This window comes from Erinaceus europaeus, chromosome 11 (assembly GCF_950295315.1).
Source record: "Erinaceus europaeus chromosome 11, mEriEur2.1, whole genome shotgun sequence".
Taxonomy (NCBI): domain Eukaryota; kingdom Metazoa; phylum Chordata; class Mammalia; order Eulipotyphla; family Erinaceidae; genus Erinaceus; species Erinaceus europaeus.
In genome coordinates, this window is record NC_080172.1 from 65,683,879 (window position 1) to 65,706,698 (window position 22,820).

Consider the following 22,820-nt stretch of genomic DNA (forward strand, 5'->3'; position numbering starts at 1 on the left):
CAGTTGTAACCTAACTTGCCACAGCATTGTGCATGTATCTCCAAACACCTCAAATAGAAAATTGAAAGCACGATCCAGGGAGAAAGAAATATCTTGGGAACAGCAGGAACTTTTGCTAAAGCACAACCCAAACTTGGTTTGACTTATAAGAGAGAGGCAAGCTCCTTTTGAGATTATTTTAGACAGGTGAAAATGATGGTGGTCACTGGAGGAAAAAGCAAAGTCTAGGTGGGTAATAGGATGGATAGGCAGAGGGATCTTTTTGGTGATTGTTGCTGAGGAGTTATTCTGATGCAGTCTCCGCCCCCAGGTTTTGCTACGCCCCGCGAAATCCTAGCAGTGCCCCCTTCAACCAATCCTGGCCCTACACGTCACCACTGGTTGTCGCCCAATAAAAAGCCCCCTCACACCCCCCCCCTCTCTCTGGGCTCTCAGCGCTCCCTCTCTGATATCTCGCCCCCTGCTCTCCCCCCCATGGTCAGGTAGTGGGGACGGCCATTGCCAGCTGGCCCCACGTGGTCTGAACCAACCCCCCCATCCTATAATAAAGATTTGTGTACCCCTTTGCTCTGGACGTCCACTCTCTCCTCCGCGGTGCAGCCCGACACCAGACCGCCACAACAACATCTGGCGCCCATCTTGTTCCATACCCACACCTGCTGGGTGGCCAGGCCTGAGGTCCCCGAAACCGCCCAGACACAGGTAAGTGGCATCCGCCCACTTCTGTGGCCCCGCGTTTCCCTCCACCATGGGAAATTTTCGTTTCATGAGGAGGTGTCCCAGTCATTATCTCTTGACCTGGGACAGATTCACGCTGTCATAAATGGTTTAATTTTCGCTACCCCTTGGATTTTTTTAAACTGTGGTCGCCACTTTCAAGATATGTAAAACGTGGTATGCCATAATGATAAGTGACCTTGAGGCTGAGGTACAAGAGTTAAATCACATGTGCTTAAGACTTAGACGTCCTAAGCGATCAGCGGCTAAACCCAAGAATTCCGTTCCCACAGACACGCACACATGTTCGGATGCTCCTCCTCTGACCCTGCCCCCTGCCGCCAGGGTTTCAGCTCCTGAGGTTTCTGTGTCCCTGAAACCCCCCCTGCCCCTGCCGCCCCGGTTTCAGCTCCGCCTGCAGCTTCTGCGTTCCTGACCCCGCCCATGGCCCTTGCCGCAGCGGTTTCAGCTCTGCCTGAGGCTTCCGCGTCCCTGACCCCACCTCCTGCTGATACGTCATCATTAAGGGACCTAGTGGCTGAGATACGAGAGCTAAAGGATATTTTTTCAGCATTTAAGGACTTTAAACCATGTGCAGTCCACCCCGGGAGCTCCGTCCCCATAGATATGCATTTAGTCTCCCCTGCGGCCACTACAGCAATTTCTACGGCACTTTCCACTTCTGTAGCTCCCTCTCCCGCACCATCGGACCAAATCCACACGTTCCCGGTAAACTTGGCCCCTTCTAAACAAAACCCTCAGCCGTGGCAGCCATATTCCTCTAAGGAACTTGGAACACTCAGAAATGAAGTCAGGGGGGACGAAATGCATTCTCCATGGACCAAGTCCATCTTAAGGAGCTTTTACCAGCATCTCAATACACCATAAAACTGGAAAGATCTGGCTCGTGCTGCACTCCCAGACCCACTCTATCTTCAGTGGCAGGCTCTAGACAATCGCAGGAAAATAGTAACAAACAGGTAGAATGGAATTCTGATGCTTTGTTTGGAGCAGGAGCTTATGAATCTGGAGCTCAGCAGGCAGAAGCCAGGTTTCCAACCGGTTATTTTGAACAGGTACGCATCTGTGCAACACAAGCATGGGAAAGGGTGACCCCACCCGATGTAGATTCGTCAGCTCCCATTAACTCTTTTCACCAAGGCTCTGATGAATCATTGGCGAGCTTCATCTCAAGGGTGAAGGGAAGCTTAGAGAGAAAGGTTTATAATCCTGACGTCCGCACACTACTCCTGTGCTCTATTGTCTGGGAAGGCATGACACCACAATTCCGTCAGGTATGCCTTAATCTTAAACACCTACACCCAGATAATTGGATTCTAGCAACACAGGAACTTACATCAGGCAATTATGGGGCACCCACTACGACACAGGTCTATGCAGTTGCCCCACGTAAGCAAAACGGGGCCTGCTTTCAGTGCGGTCGCCAAGGACATTGGCGTAACCAATGTCCTGATAAGTTGCGACCACGCCTTCAGTCAGGGAAACCACGCCTCCAGCCAGAGCAACCCCGCTTTCAGTCAGGGAGCCAGAGACCACGTACTGTTTGTCCAAAATGTTGTAAGGGGTTTCATTGGAAGAGAGATTGTTGGTCCCAATTTCATAAAGATGGTTCGCCCCTGAATGGTACAAATTCGGGGCCTGAGATTTTGTGGACCACTCCTGTTTTAGAACAGGGCCACCCTTCTATGACAGTAAAGATTGGCAATATTCCTTTTAAATTTTTGATTGACATGGGGGCAGAAAAGACGATTTTAAGGCAAGAAGAGGTTCCCCAAGATTGGGAACTTATCCCTGGACCCAGTATACATGGAATAGGAGGGATGACCAGAGCATTTTGCACACGAGACTCGCTCATGTGGGAAGACCCAGAAGGTTCTACCGGACACTTCTGCCCTTTGGTAGCTAATATTAGCACCAAATTACTGGGCAGGGATCTTCTGGAATGTCTTGATGTTAGGATATCCACAGATGCCTCTGCAGAGCGTAAAACTCGTTCCCGTGATACCAGGTCTATTCAGCACCCCCAATACTAAATGCCACTGTTCGTAGCCAAACACCCCGCTTAAGCTGGCTTTCTAATGAGCCTGTTTGGGTGGAACAGTGGCCTTTACCTAGGGATAAGCTAAAAATTTTAAAAGAGCTCGTCCGAGAGCAGTTGTCCTTGGGACACATTCGTCATTCTCAAAGCCCATGGAATACTCCTGTCTTTGTGATAAAAAGGTGCTCGGGAAAATGGCACCTCCTTCAAGATCTCCGTGCAGTAAATAAAACCATGCAGGTCTGGGGCTCCCCCCAAAGGGGTTTGACTCTTGCTTCTGCAATTCCCACGGGAATTCCAATCATAGCTATTGATATACAAGATTGTTTTTGCTCTATCCCCTTGCATCCGCAAGATTGTAAATGTTTTGCCTTCTCTGTTCCGTCTATTAATAACGTCAGCCCTGCTGATAGATTTGAATGGGTGGTGCTGCCCCAGGGTATGGCCAATAGTCCTACTATTTATCAGGAGGCTGTTAAATCTGCCCTTGTCCCATATATTCATAAGGGCCTTAATATTTTTCATTATACAGATGATATTTTAATATGGGGAAAATCAGATACAGATCTCTATGCCTTATGTGATTTTCTCATTCCTGCATTAAAGAAAAGCGGCCTTAATGTAGCCCCTGAGAAGATACAGCTAATCCCTCCAATATCCTTCCTAGGTTCAGAGATTTCTCTAATGCAAATTCGTCCCTTAAAACCTAATGTTACCTTCCCTTCTAACCTTACTCTTGCTTCTTTACAAAGTTTTCTAGGAAATTTAAATTGGCTTAGGCAGTATCTCTATCTGCCCACAAGCTGCCTCCAACCACTGTTTGACCTGTTGAAAGGAAACAAACAGCCCTCTTCAAAACGTAAGTTAACTCCTGAGGCCTCCTTGGCACTGGAAAGGGTTAACCAGGCCCTCCAGGACATGCACCTTGTTTGATTCTCCCCCTCCTCTCCGGTAAACCTTCTAATCTTCAACTCCACCCCCACAGTAGTAGGGGCACTGTGGCAAGACCATGGGGTTCTCGAATGGCTTCACACGCCAGTAGGAGGAGCTCCAAGACTCCTCACTGAGATAGATGCGTTAGCATTCATGGTTCGCCAAGGGAGAAATAGGTCTGTGCAGGTCTTAGGGAAAGAACCGGATTTAATCATTCTGCCCTTTTCTCTCACAGATACAGAGTGGCTTATACGCCATCATTCCCGCTTTGCCATAAGCTTCTTGGGGTTTCCAGGACAAATAGATAACCATTTTCCTTCTAATAAATTGATAGCTTCTTTACCTCTTCTGCCTCTACTAGCACCTAAACTTTTCTCTCGGGATCCCATTCCCTCTGCTCCTACAATCTTTACTGATGGCGGAAAAAGGGGAGCTGCTGCCCTTATATATTACCCAGACAAACAATCTCCTAAACCTCTCTTTACTGAGCTTCCTGATAATTCCCCTCAGTACAAAGAACTTTATGCTGTTTTCCTTGCACTAAAAGCTGTACCAGAATCCTTCAACCTTTTTTCTGACAGTGTGTATACTGTTAACTTACTTCCATGGCTTGCTCATTCTTATGTGAAAATTGATGACAACCCACTTTCCCCTCTCTTGATTCAAATCGCCTCTATGCTCTGTTCTCGAACCCAACCACTGTATATTCAACACCTTCATTCCCACAGCCCTCTTCCTGGTTCCCTGTCCGAAGGGAATACCACAGTTGACTGCCTTGCCTCCACAGGAACTTTCCCAGTCTCTGTCTCTGATCCTGCTAATTTTCATTCTCTAACCCATGTTAATCTTAAAGGCCTTCGAGCTCAATTCCCTGATGTTCCTGTACCACAGTTAAAACATATCCTCGCTACATGCTCTTCTTGTGCAAGTCTCATAAAGACACCTGCTATCCAGACCCTTGGGGTTAACCCTCGAGGTTTAAAAGCTAATGCTATTTGGCAAATTGATGTCACCCACATACCAAACTTTGGCAAACAAAAATATGTGTTTGTCTCAATTGATACCTTTTCTAAATTTATGTGGGCTACAGCTCAGACAGGAGAAAGTGCTAAAAAGCTTGTAAGCCATATGCTCTCTTGTTTTGCCATTATGGGGGTCCCATTATTTTTGAAAACAGACAATGCAGCTATATTTACAAGCAAACAATTTAAAGATTTTTGTTCCCTCTGGAATATTACTCATACCACGGGCATTCCCTACAATCCACAGGGACAAGGCATTGTCGAGAGGGCCCATCAAACTCTGAAGGCTCAACTAAATAAAGATAAAGGAGGAACATATCCCCCCAATATCCAGCTAGCAAAAGCCTTAACTACGTTAAATCTCTTTAATATTTACAATAACTCGGCCTTACCCCCTATTATTCTTCACTGGCAAACACCATCTACCCTCCCATCTATTAAGGTCAAATGGAGAGACCCACTCGATAAAATTTGGAAAGGGCCTGACCCATTATTGACCATGGGAAGGGGTTTTGCATGCATTTTTCCCTCAAAATTTCTCTAAACCTGTCTGGGTTCCTGCCCGCCATGTCCGACAATACCCGCAGGATGGCGCTGTTATTCCTGAAGAACAAGAAATACTACAAGAGGACTAGATGCAGGATACATCCCAGGACCCGTAATACGACATGGCAGAACCTACAAAATCTGGCTCACAGAGACCTCTCTCCTACCCTTTCCCTGTATGTCTTATGTTATAACTAGCCAGTTGTTTTTGTGAGTGAGTGTGTTGAATGAAAAAAAAAATTTTTTTTTGTATGACCCATCTGCTCGGAGTACTCTAAAAGGTAATTGGCTTTATATAAAAATGCTGGACACAGCCAAAGTTTCTGGAGACATCCAGAAACATTCCAAAAATTGTTTTCTTTCTCCCTCTTTTGATTTTTATATATAGTTTTGGTATATATGTAAGTGTTTAGTCTTAAACTGTGTGACTAATGACAGATATAAATTTGTTTTTAAATAATGTGTTTTTATAACAAAAGTTCTTTTTCCTCCAGTGTGTTATAACTAAATGTTTATGGGTATGTCTCAAGTTTGGTAACACTAACTTAACGGTCAAAAGTGTAACCCTACAGCTACACTTTTACCAGACAAGGTAAAAATTAATTTGTTAAGGTAACTTACTATTTAGGTAAAAGTCTAAATGTTCAACGTGACTATTCATTCCCAAAATTAAACTATATAAATTTTATATACAGGACACCTTTGAAGGGCCCCCAAAAGTGCCCTGTAAACTATCTTGTGGAAATTAATCCACAACAGATCTGGCATCAATCTAGCACTGTAAACGTTAAAATCATTGTCACAAATATGCGTTAACTCTCTAAGCAATTTGAGTCTGTTTAAAATACATATTTTAGCTAAAATTGGTCTCAAGATCCTGCGGTAGAGGCTGCTATAGGAGGTCACATTAGATGACCTTTAAATAAAATCATAAAGAGATTTTAAACCAATTATAATCATCGAGGCATCAACTATAACAAACCTATAACTTGTTAGAAGTTCAAATTAACCAGGAGAAGCAGATTGTTTGTGTTTCTTTCACAGGAATCCCGGAAAAACCATCTGAACCCCTGCACACCCTGACGTCACCCACTAGATGGCACGACTACCGTGCACACCCCCCAAAACCCTAGATGTCACTCAATGCGATCTGAAGAACCTGATACACAGACTCCAAGGACAGAACTTTCTTCATGCCTGGTTGCCGTTCCTGCTTCTGACCTGCCTGTCACATGTTGGCGGTTCCAGCTGGTTATCTACAGAAAAGCAACATTCCAGTGGCTGACCTCCCTCAATTCCAGCGGCTGACCTCCCTCATGCAGCATTGCACCCCCTGCCAATTCTTCCCCTAGCCATCTACTTCGGACTGAGACTTGTATTGGACTTTCTAACATACCCTATATACATTTTACACAATTTTGAAGCAGCTTATTTCCCTTCATGCTGCTGGTTTTTCATAGACTGATCCTGAGTAATTCATAGACTTTACAGACTGTTGCCTTGAGGACTATACAATGCCAAATAGCCCCTCTGTTTGGTGGGTCATGCCCTCCCGCCTCCCCCTCTTTATGTACCCTTCCCCTTCCCCCACCGCAAGCAAGGAATGTTCCTTTACACACCAATCCTTCCCTTCACACCACACTGGCTTTTACTACTCCCCTACTTGTCCCTTCCTGTTTTGTTATATCATTTAGGCTTATGCCCAAAAGGTTTCTGTTCCATGATAGTCTTTTACAGACTTTGTACATCTTATGCAAATACTAGATAGAAAGATAGAAAAGATGTAGAGATATTGTGAAGAGATGGTTGAGCAGGCTGCACTTAAACCTATGAGATGAGTCTCTCCAGGTAAGTCTCTCTCTCTAAAGAGGGGTTGAGCACAGGAGGACGCATAAATCTCACAAGGTTCGCAGCCATTTAAGCCTTCCCTTCTCCACAGAAAGTCCTACATCTTCCCACCTGAGCACGGCATTCCTCTAAAACATTTAAGCCTGCTCCATTCCATTTTTCTTTACTGTGTCCATTTAGATATAAAGGGATAGGAGGAGATGTTGCTGAGGAGTTATTCTGATGCAGTCTTCACCCCCAGGTTTTGCTACGCCCCACGAAATCCTAGCAGTGCCCCCTTCAACCAATCCTGGTCCCACACATCACCCCTGGTTGTCGCCCAATAAAAAGCCCCCTCGCACCCCCCCCTCTCTCTCTGGGCTCTTAGCGCTCCCTCTCTGAGATCTTTCTCCCTGCTCTCCCCCCCCCGTGGTCAGGTAGTGGGGACGGCCATTGCCGGCTGGCCCCACATGGTCTGAACCAAACCCCCCCAATCCTATAATAAAGATGTGTGTACCCCTTTGCTCTGGACGTCCACTCTCTTCTCCGCGGTGCAGCCCAACACCAGACCACCACAACAACAGGTGATATAGCACTGGAATTTTTGTGGTGGATGTGGTGAGTTTGTTTGCTTGTTTTGTGATACTGGAGACCCACATTCGCAGTGCTATGGCTCCAGGGATAGCCTTTTTATTCTTTTAATTTGAGACAGGGGAGGGGGAAGAAGAAAAAGACATAGAGAGAAGGAGAAATAACACAGCACTGCCCCACCATCCATGGAGCTTCCCTTACTGTAGTAGTGCTCCCATGTGGTGCTGAGAATCAAATCCAAGACCTTGCATATATGGTAAGGTGGGTGCTCTACCTGGTGAGCTATACCCTGGCCAGTGGTGAGTCTTATACATGCAAAGAGGTATAAAGCTATACTCACATTTGATGCCAATGTGAACCAATATTCAAAAGTTTTTTTTTTAAGAGTGAGTTTAAACCTGTTTCCTAAATGCTGGCTTTTCATTTTTAAAAAAAAAAATATTTATTTTTAAAATTTTACTTATAAAAAGGAAGCACTGACAAAATCATAGGATAAGAGGGGTACAACTCCACACAATTCCCACTACCAAAACTCTGTATCCATCCCCTCTCTTGATAGCTTTCCTATTCTTTTTTTTCTTTTTTCTTTTTATTTATAAAAAGGAAACACTGACAAAACCATAGGATAAGAGGGGTACAATTCCACACAATTCCCACCACCAGATTTCATATCCCATCCCCTCTCCTAATAGCTTTCCTTTTCTTTATCCCTCTGGGAGTATGGACTCAAGGTCATTGTGGGATACAGAAGGTGGAAAGTCTGGTTTCTGGAATTGCTTCCCCGCTGAACATAGGTGTTGACAGGTAAATCCATACTCCCAGCCTGCCTCTCTCTTTTCTTAATGGGGCGGGGTTCTGGGGAATCAGAGCTCCAAGACACATTGGTGGGGTTATCTGTCCAGGGAAGTCTGGTTAGCATCATGCTAGCATCTGGAACCTGGTGGCTGAAAAGAGAGTTAACATATAGAGCCATACAAATTGTTGACTAATCATGAACCTAAAGGCTGGAATAGTGCAGATGAAGAGTTGGGGGAGGGGTCTCTTGTTTTGTAGATAGCTAGTAGGCATATTTTAGCTATATTCCAAAGGGCCTGTGGCTATACTAGTTTTTTTTTTTTTTTTTTTTGTGAAAGAAAAAGAATTATTTATTATCAGAGCACTGCTCAATGCTGACACAAGAAAGTGCTAAAGATTGAAAGGTCTACATCTTCAGGCATGTCAGTTCTGTGCTCTAATGCTGAGCTAACTTCCAGCCTGGATATATAAAGTTTTTTTTTATTAAATAAAATTAAGAACAAAACAAAACAAAAACTGGGGGTTGGTGGTGCAAAGTGACTCTTCCATGATACTCAAATTGTTTCCACTTAGTAGCTATGTGTGGGATAACTTATGGGGTTTTATATGTGCAAGGCAGTATGCTGGGCACTGGGCACTTAGTTAATTAAGACACAACTCCTGAGAAAGGGAGATAGCACAATGGTTGTGCACAACCATAAACCAGAACTGAGCAGTGCTTTGGTCAAAAAAAAAAAAAAAGAAAGAAAGAAAGAAAAAAGAGGGACCGAGTGTGGTGCACCTGGATGAGTGCACATGTCACAATGTGCAAGGACCCTAGTTTTAACCTCTAGTCCCCACCTTCAGGGGGAAAGCTTCTTGAGTGGTGAAGCAGTGTTGTAGGTGTCTGTCTCTCTCTTTCTCTGTCACTCCCTTCCTCCTTGATTTATGGCTGTCTCTATCCAATAAATAAATAAAGATAATAAAAAAATTTTAAAAAGAGACAGGAAGAGATGGGGGAGGGAGATAGAAAGAGAGAGAGAGAGAGAGAGAGAGGGAGAGAAAGAGACACAGTTCTTGCTCTTATGGAGCTCATAGGCCAAGAGAGGAACAAATAAATGAGCAAACAACAAAATCATCCAATTACAATGAAGTATGATTTGTGCAACAATAGTATTGTTAGAATTTGTGAATGATGCTTACCTGTTGACATCCCAGGGTTTTAGCCTATTTACATCACTTACTCACTTGAGTTCTTCTGATCAGATATGCACATTCTTACCCGAAGCCACCACATCCTGGATAGAAGACCAAAAAGTCCCATATGCCTATAAAGGAAACAAGTGGGTTGGGTTTGATAATGCCAAAAGCTATGAGCACAAGGTATGTTTCAACCCATTAACCTTAAATTTATGTTATATTATCTCTGCCTTTGGAAAAGTCACTATTTAAATGGAAATATTCTTGGCAAAGAAGCCAAGAAATATCAGAGCTGTGTTTTGGGATCTCTGGATTTTTTGCCAATATCTCCCATTATCAATCATGAATTTCTTATCACGTAAAATAAGGCAGTTGCCATAGATGATTTCAAAGTCACCCTTCTTTTGTTCTTGTAAAATTTATGTTATATAGTATGTTACTAATTATGTTTCTAATGTATATAATATATATCACTGATACAAAACATTTCTGTGATACCTTTATATTCTTGTGAAATATATATAATTATTATATATAATTTAGGCAAATATATATGTATAATACAATGAGCTGTGTCTCTCATGTAAATGATATATAGTATATAAAATATATATTGTACTATGTATAAATATGTAAATTATCATGTAGATTTATGTGATATATAAATATATGTCTACATGAAATATATTTATAGCATAATTTGAACATCAGTGTAGTAGCATAATATAATCATATCTTTTATTAGAATATAGAGCATATAAAATAGTAAATTATGTGTCAATATAGCATAAGTTATGTTTAGTAATTACATATATGTTACTAATTAAAGTCATATTGAGTTCACAATGTATCTGTGACCCAAACTTGCATTTATTTACCTCTTAATATGTCTTATATATATATTATATATGTATATAAATTATTAAATATATCACAAAACATGGGAAAGGTAACTCAGAAAATCATTTCACATATTTATTAAGGATTCATGTGATATATATGTATATATAGTACATTATCATGAATAAGTATCTTCTTAGACATACATAAGCACACACTGATACCCAAAAGATCTTCACATAATTTCACATACTTTTTTTTTTGCTTCTTTGTAGTAAAATTCAGGGTTTGTGGTAGAAAAAAATAAAAATGAAAACTTCCTTTTTCCTTTACTAAATTTTAATTCGTTTATTAAATTATAATCAACAAACAAAAAGGTACTTTCAACCAGCTAAAATAAGTGAAAGATCAAGCAAAAGCATGAGAAATACTCATTTCTTTTTCATAATAAAAACAAATTAAAGGTAGAATCTAGTTAGTTTGGATGCTGTGAAGGTGACCTTGTAAACAATGATGGTAGTTAAGCATGACTACCTACAAAACTGAAGTAGCACTATGATTGCATTCTTTGTGTTTTCTTTTTAGAAACTTTTCATGATATTGCATTATGCTGCCCATAATTTTATAGCCTCTTGAAGTACTCAGTGCTGGACTGATAGATTATATTCTTATATGACAGGTAACATTTCTAAAAGACAATGGCTTTGGTGGGTGCCATGGTTTGGGCTCTTGACTTAGATGACTTCTTGGGCAATTTCTGTGGTGAGGGTTCATATCCTCTTATCTCCAAACTAAAGTCTCTGCTGGGGCTGCAGACACCAGGTAAATATCTTCATGCCTTGAACCAAAGAAGCTATACCTAGTGTTTAGTCACTGATTTCCAAAGTTGGCCTGGAGTTTTACTTTTGATAAAGAACTTATATTTTCCAGTAAGACTACCATATAATATTTTTACCACTCTGGACATTTTTCAGTGAATAGTATATCCAACTGTACTCCACAGGAAACAAGATTGAGTGGCCATGCTATTTACAGCAGACCAAACCTCTTGGACAGTTTCCTTCAGGCATGAGACAGAATAGTTTAACTGATGACATATGATAGCCACCTCAAGACTGAAACAACTGATTGCTTCAAAAATCGCTCATTTGAGACCTCCAGATAGGCTACTGAGACAAAAAAAATTTTTTGTACTGAATTCTAGGAAACACATTCTCTTACTAGATAATGCCATATACAAAATTACTATCTTGCTATAGTTGAACACAAGACAATTCATTTTGTCAGTAGAGAAACAACTATTGTGTAACTCAGTGAAGGAATCAAATGTCAAATATTTACAAGACTACACATATATTTTTCCTTGTCTACCAAGTCAAAGAACTAAAATCAGCATTCCTTTCCCTCTGAATGAAGGATGCTATAGCAATCTGCAAATCTACTCTAATCTTGGTTGATAGGCTTTACTGCCTCTAACATGGCTTGGTTTGAATTAAGAAGAGAGGACTGGGGGTGGGGCTGTAGCGCAGCTGGTTAAGCACATGGCCCAAAGCACAAGGACCCGCGGAAGGCTCCCCTTGGAGTCCCTGGTTCCCTGTCTGCAGGGGGGGTTGCTTCACAGGTGGTGAAACAAGTCTGCAGGTATCTATATTTTTCTCTCCCCCTCCTGTCTCAATTTTTCTCTGTCTTATCCAACAACAGTGACAACAACAACAATAATAATAACAACAACAATGGGCAACAAAGGGGAAAAAATGGCCTCCAGCAATAACCTTGGAGGCAAAAAGAGAGAGAGAGAGAGAGAGAGAGGATTTTTATGCTTGGATGTTTCCTCAAAGTTTTCATGGCTTACCACTAACAGTGTTTTTGTTGTTTTCTAAGTAGGCTGCATCACTCCAGAGCCTCCTAAGCCCACACCTACCAGCACCTTCTGTGAAGGAAAAACTGATGGGATCTATGGAGACCCTGAGGATCCTTCTAGGTTTTTTGAGTGTGCTAATGGTAACACTGTGGCCAAAAGATGTGCAGAGGGTCTTGTGTTTGATCAGAGCTGCAAGTGTTGTAATTGGCCTTGAACAGAGAATGGGGCTGGAAGGGGAATGAAACCGTCCTGGAATTTGCTTTAATTCAATAAATTCATGATACAGCATAGCTTTTGTTAGCGAGCATAAATCAAACCACCATCCACTGCAAGGAAGCAAAGATGTTTATTGACAAATTGCAATCCGGGCCGAGATGGTGACTGGTGTTAGTCTACTAAGCTCGACGACGAACAGGGCTCAAACCACACAATTTATAGGAATTCAGACTACACTCAGGGAGGGGGAGCACATCACCTTATCAACCTACATCCAATAACAGGCTATAGCAAACACAAAATCCAATCATTTCAAACTTAGCAAAAAGCGGGGTCCATACAAAGCAAAGTGCAGGCTAATTTCAAACCTTGCAAAACCAGACAACCAATAAGACTTGACCAGGTATTAGGTCCTCACATCCCCCTACCAGGCCATACCAGGCCATACCAGGCCATCTGGTGACCAGTATACTGCTGGGGCTGTGCAGAGGTCCTGATAAGGCTAGCCCTGCAAAACACCTGATGGCCTTCACTGATTAGTCCCATTCTTCAAAGGGAAAAGGGCAAGGAATTTTCCACCTCATACTACAAGCAACTCATACTAAAAGCACTTAACAAACAACTGCATAAAAAGGGAATTTCAAGTCTACTGCCTTTTACAGCTTTGCCAATCATTTGTATTATTATCTCTCTTCTGTTGTTATAGTTTACAGAGTCACTTTGATTTTAGATGCTCTATGAGGAGAATTAAGCAGTCTTGATCTCTGCAGTTCATAGACTTCACCCTAAAAGAGAAATTTCAGGTAGTCCCTGCCAACTTGCCATGGTTTAATTTAGGTTTTTCAGTTTTCACATGGCACAAAAGCTAGTAGAAAGCAGTTAGAGTTTTAAAATTTGATTCTTTTCTTAGACTATCTTTATGAAACGTAATAATCTCTAATGTTGCTGGACAGCCATGCAATCATGAGATAAATAACCAATATTTGTAGTGGGCTGTGTTGCAGAGTTTTTGACTTATACAGTATTTTGAATTTAGGATGGGCTTATCAGAATGTAACATCACTGTAAATCAAGGGAGAACTGTACTCATAACTAGAAAACACATTATAAATAATTATATTTATTGCTTATTTACAATGAACTCATTCAAAGAATGACTTGAATTTTCTTTTACTTATCATTTCTCAAACTGAACTCATCTTATTGTTTGCTGAGGCAATTTCTTCCCAACAAACTTTCCCCAGTCACTGACAGTTACAAATTAATTGATCATGTGCTCCATCTTTTCAGCAGGACTTCTTGGGATATATATAGACCTTGTCTATTTGCAGAAGTCAGATAATTGATTTACCTCAAATATTGGTTCTAGCTACTAGTAGTTTATTTTCCAGAATGATGTATTTTAAAATATTTATTTATGTCATTAGAGACAGTGAGGAACTGAGAGGGAAGGGGGGAATAGAGAGAGAGAAACATCTGTAGTACTGCTTCAGAACTTTTGAAGCTCTTTCCCACCTCACCACTGCATATGGGGGTTAGGGGATTAAACCTATGTCCTTGGGCATCATAACATGTGCTTTCAACTAGGTGCAACACTGCCTCACCCCCTCAGTGATGCTTTATAAATGCTTTCCTATGACTTTTGGTACTCTTTTCATATACTATAGTTCTCACAAAATATTAGAGACATCTTGTTTACTTCTGCTGATTTTTTCACTTTTTTTTGTTGCAAGTTTATGTTTCAAGATCAAATTTTAAATGTAACTTCTCATTCACTCACTAAATCCAGAAATCCTCTGACCACATACCTTAGCAATGATGGTAGGTACTGGATATTTACCCTTTTTCTATATGTAAGTAACACACAATTTCATATATGTTGACATGGCTACTTTTCCTAATAACTTTGCTGAGGTGTTATTAATTTCATTTTATACATGACAAAACTAAAGCATGGAGACGTTAATTCAATTAAGATTACATTTCTTAAAAGGGACAGAGCAATACCTAGTTCCTAGCCCAATATCTCTGTCACAGTGGTTGATCAGTTCTGCTTGGGAGGGGGATTGAATGACCATATCACTATGATGTACTTGATTTTCAAGGTATTGTGCCCTTTAATATTCTAGTGAAGAATTCATGTCATCCATACCTGAAGGTGAAACTGATGTGTTGCTTTCTTCCCAGACATTACTATTGATACAATGGTGATTTAGACTATAGGAAGAGACTTAACAAATTCTATGCAAATACACTTAAAGATCTAGATGATATAAACTAATAAAATTGACATAAAAGAGACAGATAAATTAAATAGGTATATAAGCTTAGAAGGCATTGAAAATGCTATTTAGGGAGGGCATAGATAGCATAATGGTTATGCAAAGAGACTCTCATGCCTGAGGCTCCAAAGTCCCAGGTTCAGTCCCCGGCACCACCATAAGCCAGAGCTGTGCAGTGCTCTGGTATTTCTCTCTGTGTCTTTTTTTCTCTGCATCTCTCTCAAAAATAAAATAAATAAAATACTTAAAAAAAAGAAAATGCTATTTAAATGTTTTCCCCAAAGCTACAAAAGCCAGATAGTCCTGTCAAACATTTAATAAACAATTAAATATTTTCAGAACATTGAGGAGTCTTCTTGATTAATTTGCATTTTACTTAAACTTGATAAAGAATCAGATTATATTTAATTGAGCATCCATTATTTCCTAGAGCCTGGAGATCAGAAGTAAAAATGAGAGACACTTCTCTTTATTTCATCGATCTTTAACTACATCAGAAATGAATTATGTCCTTGCATAAGAAAACTCAACTGATAAATTTGCCAATTCCCAACTATTAGTCTCTAAATATATTGCAATAAAAAAATTTAAAGGGATGTTGTGTGTGATAATTTGATGAATTGATTGATTATAAGGCCATAAATAATTTTTAATAAGATTTATTTATTTATCCAATGGATAGAGACAGAAAAAAAATTGAGAGGGGAATGGAGACAGAGAGGGAGAGAGACAGAAAGACATCCACAGTACTCCTTCCCCACTTGTGGAGCTTACCCTTGCAGGTGAAGGACAGTGGCTTGAAACTGGGTCCTTATGCATAGTAACATATGCATTCAATAAGGTGCTCCCAGCCTCCAAGAAAATATTTCTTAGGGGAAGCAACCCAGGTGCCCAACAACAGATGAGTGGCTGAGAAAGCTGTGGTATATATACACAATGGAATACTATGCAGCTATCAAGAACAATGAACCCACCTTCTCTGACCCATCTTGGACAGAGCTAGAAGGAATTATGTTAAGTGAACTAAGTCAGAAAGATAAAGATGAGTATGGGATGATCCCACTCATCAACAGAAGCTGACTAAGAAGATCTGAAAGGGAAACTAAAAGCAGGACCTGATCAAATTGTAAGTAGGGCACCAAAGTAAAAACCCAGTGGTGAGGGGTAGGCATGTAGCTTCCTGGGCCAGTGGGGGGTGGGAGTGGGCGGGAGGGATGGGTCACAGTCCTTTGGTGGTGGGAATGGTGTTTATGTACACTCCTAGCAAAATGTAGACATATAAATCAGTAGCTAATTAATATGAGAGGGGGAAATCAATTGTATGTCTCAAAGTTTCTCAAAAGACAAACTGAATCTTTTTAATATATAGGCTATGTATTTGATATGCGGACTCTCTCAAAAGCCTAGACCAAGTAGATTAGAAGCATCCAATAGCACAGCTATATACAAGATACTGGGTACTGTCCAGCAAACCATAACAAAGGGACTTTTCAAAGTTAACCCAATTAACAAATAATGTGATGATAATATTAACTATTGAGTGTCTTTTTGAACCCTAAGACAGCAGGAACCTCACATCTTCACTATAGAGCCCCTACTTCCCCCAGTCCTGGAACCCTTGGATAGGGCGCACTTTCCCGTATGCATCTCCCAATCCAAACCAAATAACATTGCATCTGCCAATCACAACCTAACCAACGCAACGATTGCTACCTCAACATGCTTCACCTCAGAATGTATCCAGAGACTTCATGTGTGGAATGACAACCCTTCAGCTTCATTACTCAGGTGAGACCTTTCCTTTAATAGTACACTCTAATTTCATCTCAGGTAGTTCACTTTCTAACAAAGTCCCATAACCTAGATATACACCAGTTTCTGTGAGAGAGAGCTTATGTGCACATGTATCCATAAACTACTGCAAAATATATACCTGAAAGCAGGACTACACTGGAGTTTGCAGTGAGTACCTCCCTAACACTTCCTCTCCACTATTCCAAGCTTGGGATCCATGATTGCTCAACAAATTGTTTGGCTTCATATGTTAACTCTCTTTTCAATCACCAGGTTCCAGATGCCACCAGGATGCTGGCTAGGCTTCCCTGGATTGAAGACCCCACCAATGTGTCCTGGAGCTCAGCTTCCCCAGAGTCACACCCTACTGGGGAAAGAGAGAGGCAGACTGGGGGTATGGACCGACCAGTCAATGCCCATGTTCAGCGGGGAAGCAATTACAGAAACCAGACCTTCTACCTTCTGCATCCCTCAACGACCCTGGGTCCATGCTCCCAGAGGGATAGAGAATGGGAAAGCTATCAGGGGAGGGGGTGGGTTATGGGGATTGGGTGTTGGGAATTGTGTGGAGTTGTACCCCTCCTACCTTATGCTTTTGTTCACTAATCCTTTCTTAAATAAAAAATTAAAAAAAAAATATTTCTTAGGAAGAAAAAAGTAACAAAGATTGTTTAATTTAGAAGTATCATTTCATTTGTTGACATTTATTTGACTTTCCTTCTTTAAGTTGTTGATTCCTTCAGTGATGTTCTACTTCCCCTTTCCCATCATGTCATTATCTATATGATTTATTGCTTATACTAGTCAGGCTTCTTTTGGGGGAGGTGTATGTATTTCAGGCAGTTATAGAAGTAAGGTGAATATAAATTGTTGCTTCTAGACATCCAGAGGCATGGTGATAGAGTAGGAGTAACTTCAGATTTCCCTCCCAATAAACTAGAAAAATCACCTGAAAATTCAACAACATATAACCAGGATTACTTCAGAAACTCAGTAAGCCACAGTAATTCACTTAGTCACAAGTGGATCCAGGCAAGCATGATCAGTGGGTTGGTGAGGTAAGGGAGAGACCCCAAAACTTAAGAAACCATGTTCAGTACCATCTGGCACCATCTTGCACATCCAGTCATCTATTCCTTCAATTTGAACACAAGAGGCTTTAAATCTCATCTTCAAAAGGTAGTGGTGTCTTCATTAGGACATCTGTTCCACCTCCTCTTCCTGAAACAGAAGGTGACTGGCTCCAGGGGTCCAGGAACCCATAGACCAGAGGCCACCTCACACCATACTTGAACAGTAACACCCAGGACAGAAAGTTCAAAATACACCAAATAGAATGATCAAACCAAAAAAAAATTGCTATAGCAATGAACCAGGATAGTACAGAAGTCCAGAAAAAAAAATATCAAGAAGCCAGAAGCAAATAATAATGAGGAAAACATCTGAACATTAATTGATATGATAATCACATGAGTGAGGAAAGCTTTTGAGGAAAATAATATCAGAAATGAGGAAACAAAAAATGACACTCTGAAAGAAAACCTGAACTATCTAGAGGTAACTGGAGAGCTAAAAGCTTAAATAACCAAGGTAAAAGCCCAAATGCTGGAACAAGCTAATACAATAACTGAACAAGGTAAGAAAACAACTGAACTATGAAATGGAGCTAAGGTAGGTGAGAGCAGAACAACTGAGGCAGAAAACAAAATTAGGAAGATTCCAGATGAATTAGAGAAAACTAAAAAATAAGAGAACTAAAAAAGTTTAAGAGATACTGAAAACAGCAGCGGTATCTGAGGTGTCCTCAAAAGAAATAATAGATACATTATTGGTTTGCCAGAGGAATAAAGAGAGAAAGAAGAAGAAAGCATACTGCAGGAGAGAAAGAAGAAGAAAGCATACTGCAGGAGATAATAGAAGAAAACTTCCCAACTCTAATCAAAAGAAATGACATAGAGATTCAAGAAATCCAGGGAGTTCCAAATGGAATAGACCCAGACATACATACACTAAGACACATCATATTTAGAATGAAAAGGAATAAGGGTAAAGAAAGGATTATGGAGGCCAGGTGATGTTGTGTGGTTAAGCATACATAGTATGAAGTGCAAGGACCTGAGCAAGGATCTAGGTTCGAGCCACCAGCTCTGTACCTGAAGTGGGGTGTGTGTGTGTGTGGGTCACTTCACAAGCAGTTAAGCAGGTCTTTTAGTGTCTATCTTTGTCTCTCCCTCTCTGTCTCCCCCTCCTCTCTATTGCATCCAATAAAATAAAAAAAAATAGAAAGGATTCTGAAGGCTTCAAGAGACAAATAAAGAGTCACATACTGAGGAAAACCTATAAGATTATCAGTAGATTTCTCTATGCAAACACTGAAATCTAAGAGACTGGCAAGAAATACATCTAGCATAAAATGAGAAAAGTTTTCAACCAAGAATAGTGTACCCTGCTAGACTGTCATTCAGACTTGGTGTAAGGATAAAAAACTTCTCAGACTAGCAAACAGTTGAAGGAATCAACTATCATCAAACCTGTTCTGCAAGAAGTTTTAAAAGCCCTCCTATAAACAATAATGACATCACCAAAAAACATGCCACATATCAGAAACTTAGAAAAGTTTAGAATGATGGCACTAAGCTATCTTAAATCCATAATATCAATAAATGTCAATGACTTGAATTCACCCATTAAAAGGTACATAGTAGGAAGATGGATCAGAAAACAAAACCCAACCAGATGTTGTCTGCAGGAATCAAATCTAACTCAACCAGACAGACACAGACTCAAAGTGAAAGGATGGAAAACTATCATGTGAGCTAAAAGATGACAAAAAAGGACAGGGACAACTATTTTCATACCTGGCACAACAGACTTTAAAATAATGTAATAAAAAATATGGACATACATACATAATGCTATGAGGATCAATTAACCAAGAGGACTTAGCAATTATTAGCATTTATGCACTAAGTGAAGGGCCATCTAAACACACCAAATGTCTACTAAAAGAGCTGTAAAAATATACCAATAGAAACACAGTAATAGTAGGAGACTTCAACTCCTCACTCTCTCAAATTGATAGATAATCTAGGCAGAGAGTTAACAAAGAAACAAGAGAATTAAACAAAAAGATAGACTATACCTACTGGACATTTTCAGAGTCTTCCTACTATACCTACTGTACATTTTCAGAGTCTTCCACCCCTAGAAACTGGAATATACAATTTTTTTAAGTCCACAAAGAACATATTCAAGGATAGAGCCTACGTTAGACCACAATGATAGTGTCAACATATTCAAGAGTATTGAAATCATCCCAAGTACCTTCTTATACCACAGTGGAATTAAAGTAAGACTTAAAACAACAAATAAAATTAGCAAAAGTCCCAAAATGTGGAAACTCAACAGTACACTACTTAATAACTACTGGGTCAAAGAGTAAATTAAGGAAGAACTTAAAATGTTTTAGAATTAAATGAAGTTGAAGACACAAACTGTCAAAATAGTTGGAACTCAGTGAAGGTAGTACTAAGAAAGAAATTCATAGTGATACAGGCACACACTAGAAAACAAGAAAAAACTAAAATAAACAACCTGACTACACACCTTAAGGACTTAGAAGAAGCAGAACAAATAAACCCTAAAATAACCAGAACTGAAATAACTAAAATTAGGGTGTAAATAAGTAACAAAAAATAAGAGACCCATACAAAAGATTAATGAAGCTAAATGTTGGTTCTTTGAAAGGGTAAACAAATTGACAAACCCTTGGCCACTAAAAAAAAAAAGGAGGGAGAAGACTCAAATAGGATTGTAAATGAAAAAAAGGATACACCACAATTGACACCAAAGAAATCCAAAGTATCATGCAAGGCTTCTATGAACAAACATATACCAAGCTAGAGAAACTGGAAGAAATGGGAGTGTTCCTAGGAACATAATCTTCCAAAATTGAATCAAGAGGAACTAGATAGCATAAATAGGCCAGTTACAATAAAAAAAAAAAAAAAAGAAAAAAGAAAAGAAAAAGAATGAAAGAAACGGGGAGTCCGGCGGTAGTGCAACGAGTTAAGCACATGTGGCGCAAAGTGCAAGGACCAGCATAGGGATTCCGGCTTCCCATCTGCAAGGGAGTCGCTTCACAAGCAATGAAGCAGGTCTGCAGGTGTCTATCTCTCCCCCTCTCTGTTTTCTCCTCCTCTCTCCATTTCTCTCTGTCCTATTCAACAACAATTACATCAATAACAACAACAATAATAACTACAACAATAAAACAAGGGCAACAAAAGAGATAAATAAATAAATAAATAAATAAATAAATAAATAAATAAATAAATAAATTGAAACAGTTGCCAAAATGAGTTTTGTTTTATTCTGATAGAGAGTAAGTGGCTGAGAGGTGGCACAACAGTTGAGTGCATACACTACCATGCACAAGGACTGAGGCTCAAGTCCCTAGTCCCCACTTGCAAAGAAGATTCCTGAGCAGTTAAGCTGTGCAGCAGGTATCTCTCTTTATCTAGTTCTGTTTAAAATATTTTATATATTAATGTGAGAGATAGGAGAAAGAGAACACAATTTAGTTAAGCTGCTATTAAATTACCAAAATTTCATAAAACAATAAAATGTGCTTATTATTTCAAATGTCTAAGCTTGGGAGAAAATTGTTAAATAGCTACAGATAGCAAATAGAGTAAAGAATAGTGCTTGTTGGTTGCTATTTGGCCCTAACACAGATCTACCAAAGATAATATGCTCATTTATTCAACTTTTATCAAGTGTTTAAGCTTATCCCTTAAGGTATATGAGTTGGTGCCTTCTTGATATGAATTGGTGCTTTCTTGACTGGAGAAATTTGGCTCAGTATGAGGACCAGATTTTGGGCCAAGTCAGGTTGTCCCTGCACCTGTACCCACTCTTATCTGTCTGTCTGGCTTAGTCCTGATTTTGAAGGGGCATGACTGCTGGCAGTGGCAAATCTATGGCCTTGAGGGCATCAAGGTGAGCTAAAACAGGCCACCTGCAAATTGTGCCTTCTTTTTCTAAAACATATTTTTAAAATATTTATTTTCCCTTTTGTTGCCCTTTTTACATCATTGTTGTAGTTATTGTTGTTGTCATTGTTAGATACTACAGAGAGAAATGGAGAGAGGAGGGGTTAGACAGAGAGGGGGAGAGAAAGACACCTGCAGACCTGCTTCACCGCCTGTGAAGTGACTCCCCTGCAGGTGGGGAGCCGTGGGCTAGAACCGGGATCCTTACCCCGGTCCTTGCGCTTTGCAACATATGCACTTAACCCGCTGCACTACAGCCCGAATCTCCAAACTGTGCCTTCTAAGCAGCATTGACCACCCTCCCAGTCACACATTCCCTATACCTCCCTCCTGTTTTTCCCAAGGTGTCAGATCTTAGCAAAATTAGGTCAATAACAATATTTCTTATATCTTGCTGCCACTATGCCTGCCTCACCCTCCAGAATGAGGAAGGAACAGGAGTTCAAGGTCCACATTCCTCATATAGCAGCTTCCTTCTCTTTGTGCTTGAGGTGGGCTAGAATGAAGCACAGAACTGACAACTGCTGCAGTATCCTATGACTATTCCTATCTTTCCCTGTAGGATACTAACATGCAGTAACTGAGGAAGGCCTCAGTTTGAACCCCCATGTGACTGGAATACCAGCACAGAGAGTCATTTCCTTTAGTTGTTTTTGTAGTATACTAGAACAGTAACTTGAAATATTGAGCTTTATCTGTTTATAACATACACAAATGTTCTAATTTGACCTTTTTCTATATACGTATATGTTGCATATGTTGTAAATTTGATATTTTCTGAAAAACAAGCCTAGCTCAAAAACATGTTATTCTGGTCTTTAAAATTTTTTTTTATTAATTTATTATTGGATAGAGACAGACAGAAATTGAGAGGGGGAGAGACATCAGCAACCATGTTTCACCATTCATGAAGCCTTACCGCTGCATACCAGGGGCTTGAACCTGGGTCCTTGTGCACTGCAGTTTGTGTGTGCTTAACCAGGTGCACCACTGCCTAGCCCCTATTATGGTCTTAGGTGCATATGATGTCAATACATACCCTGTTGTGACTACAAAAAAACCCTAAATTTCCCAGTGAATGGATCATTCTCTGTATGATTCCAA

General features: G+C 40.3%; 1 pseudogene; it reads left to right on the top strand.

Annotated features, from left to right (window-relative positions):
* Positions 1-12,584, top strand: part of LOC103116987 (acidic mammalian chitinase-like) — a 46,437-nt pseudogene extending 33,853 nt beyond the window's left edge.
* Positions 12,585-22,820: the final 10,236 nt, after the last annotated feature.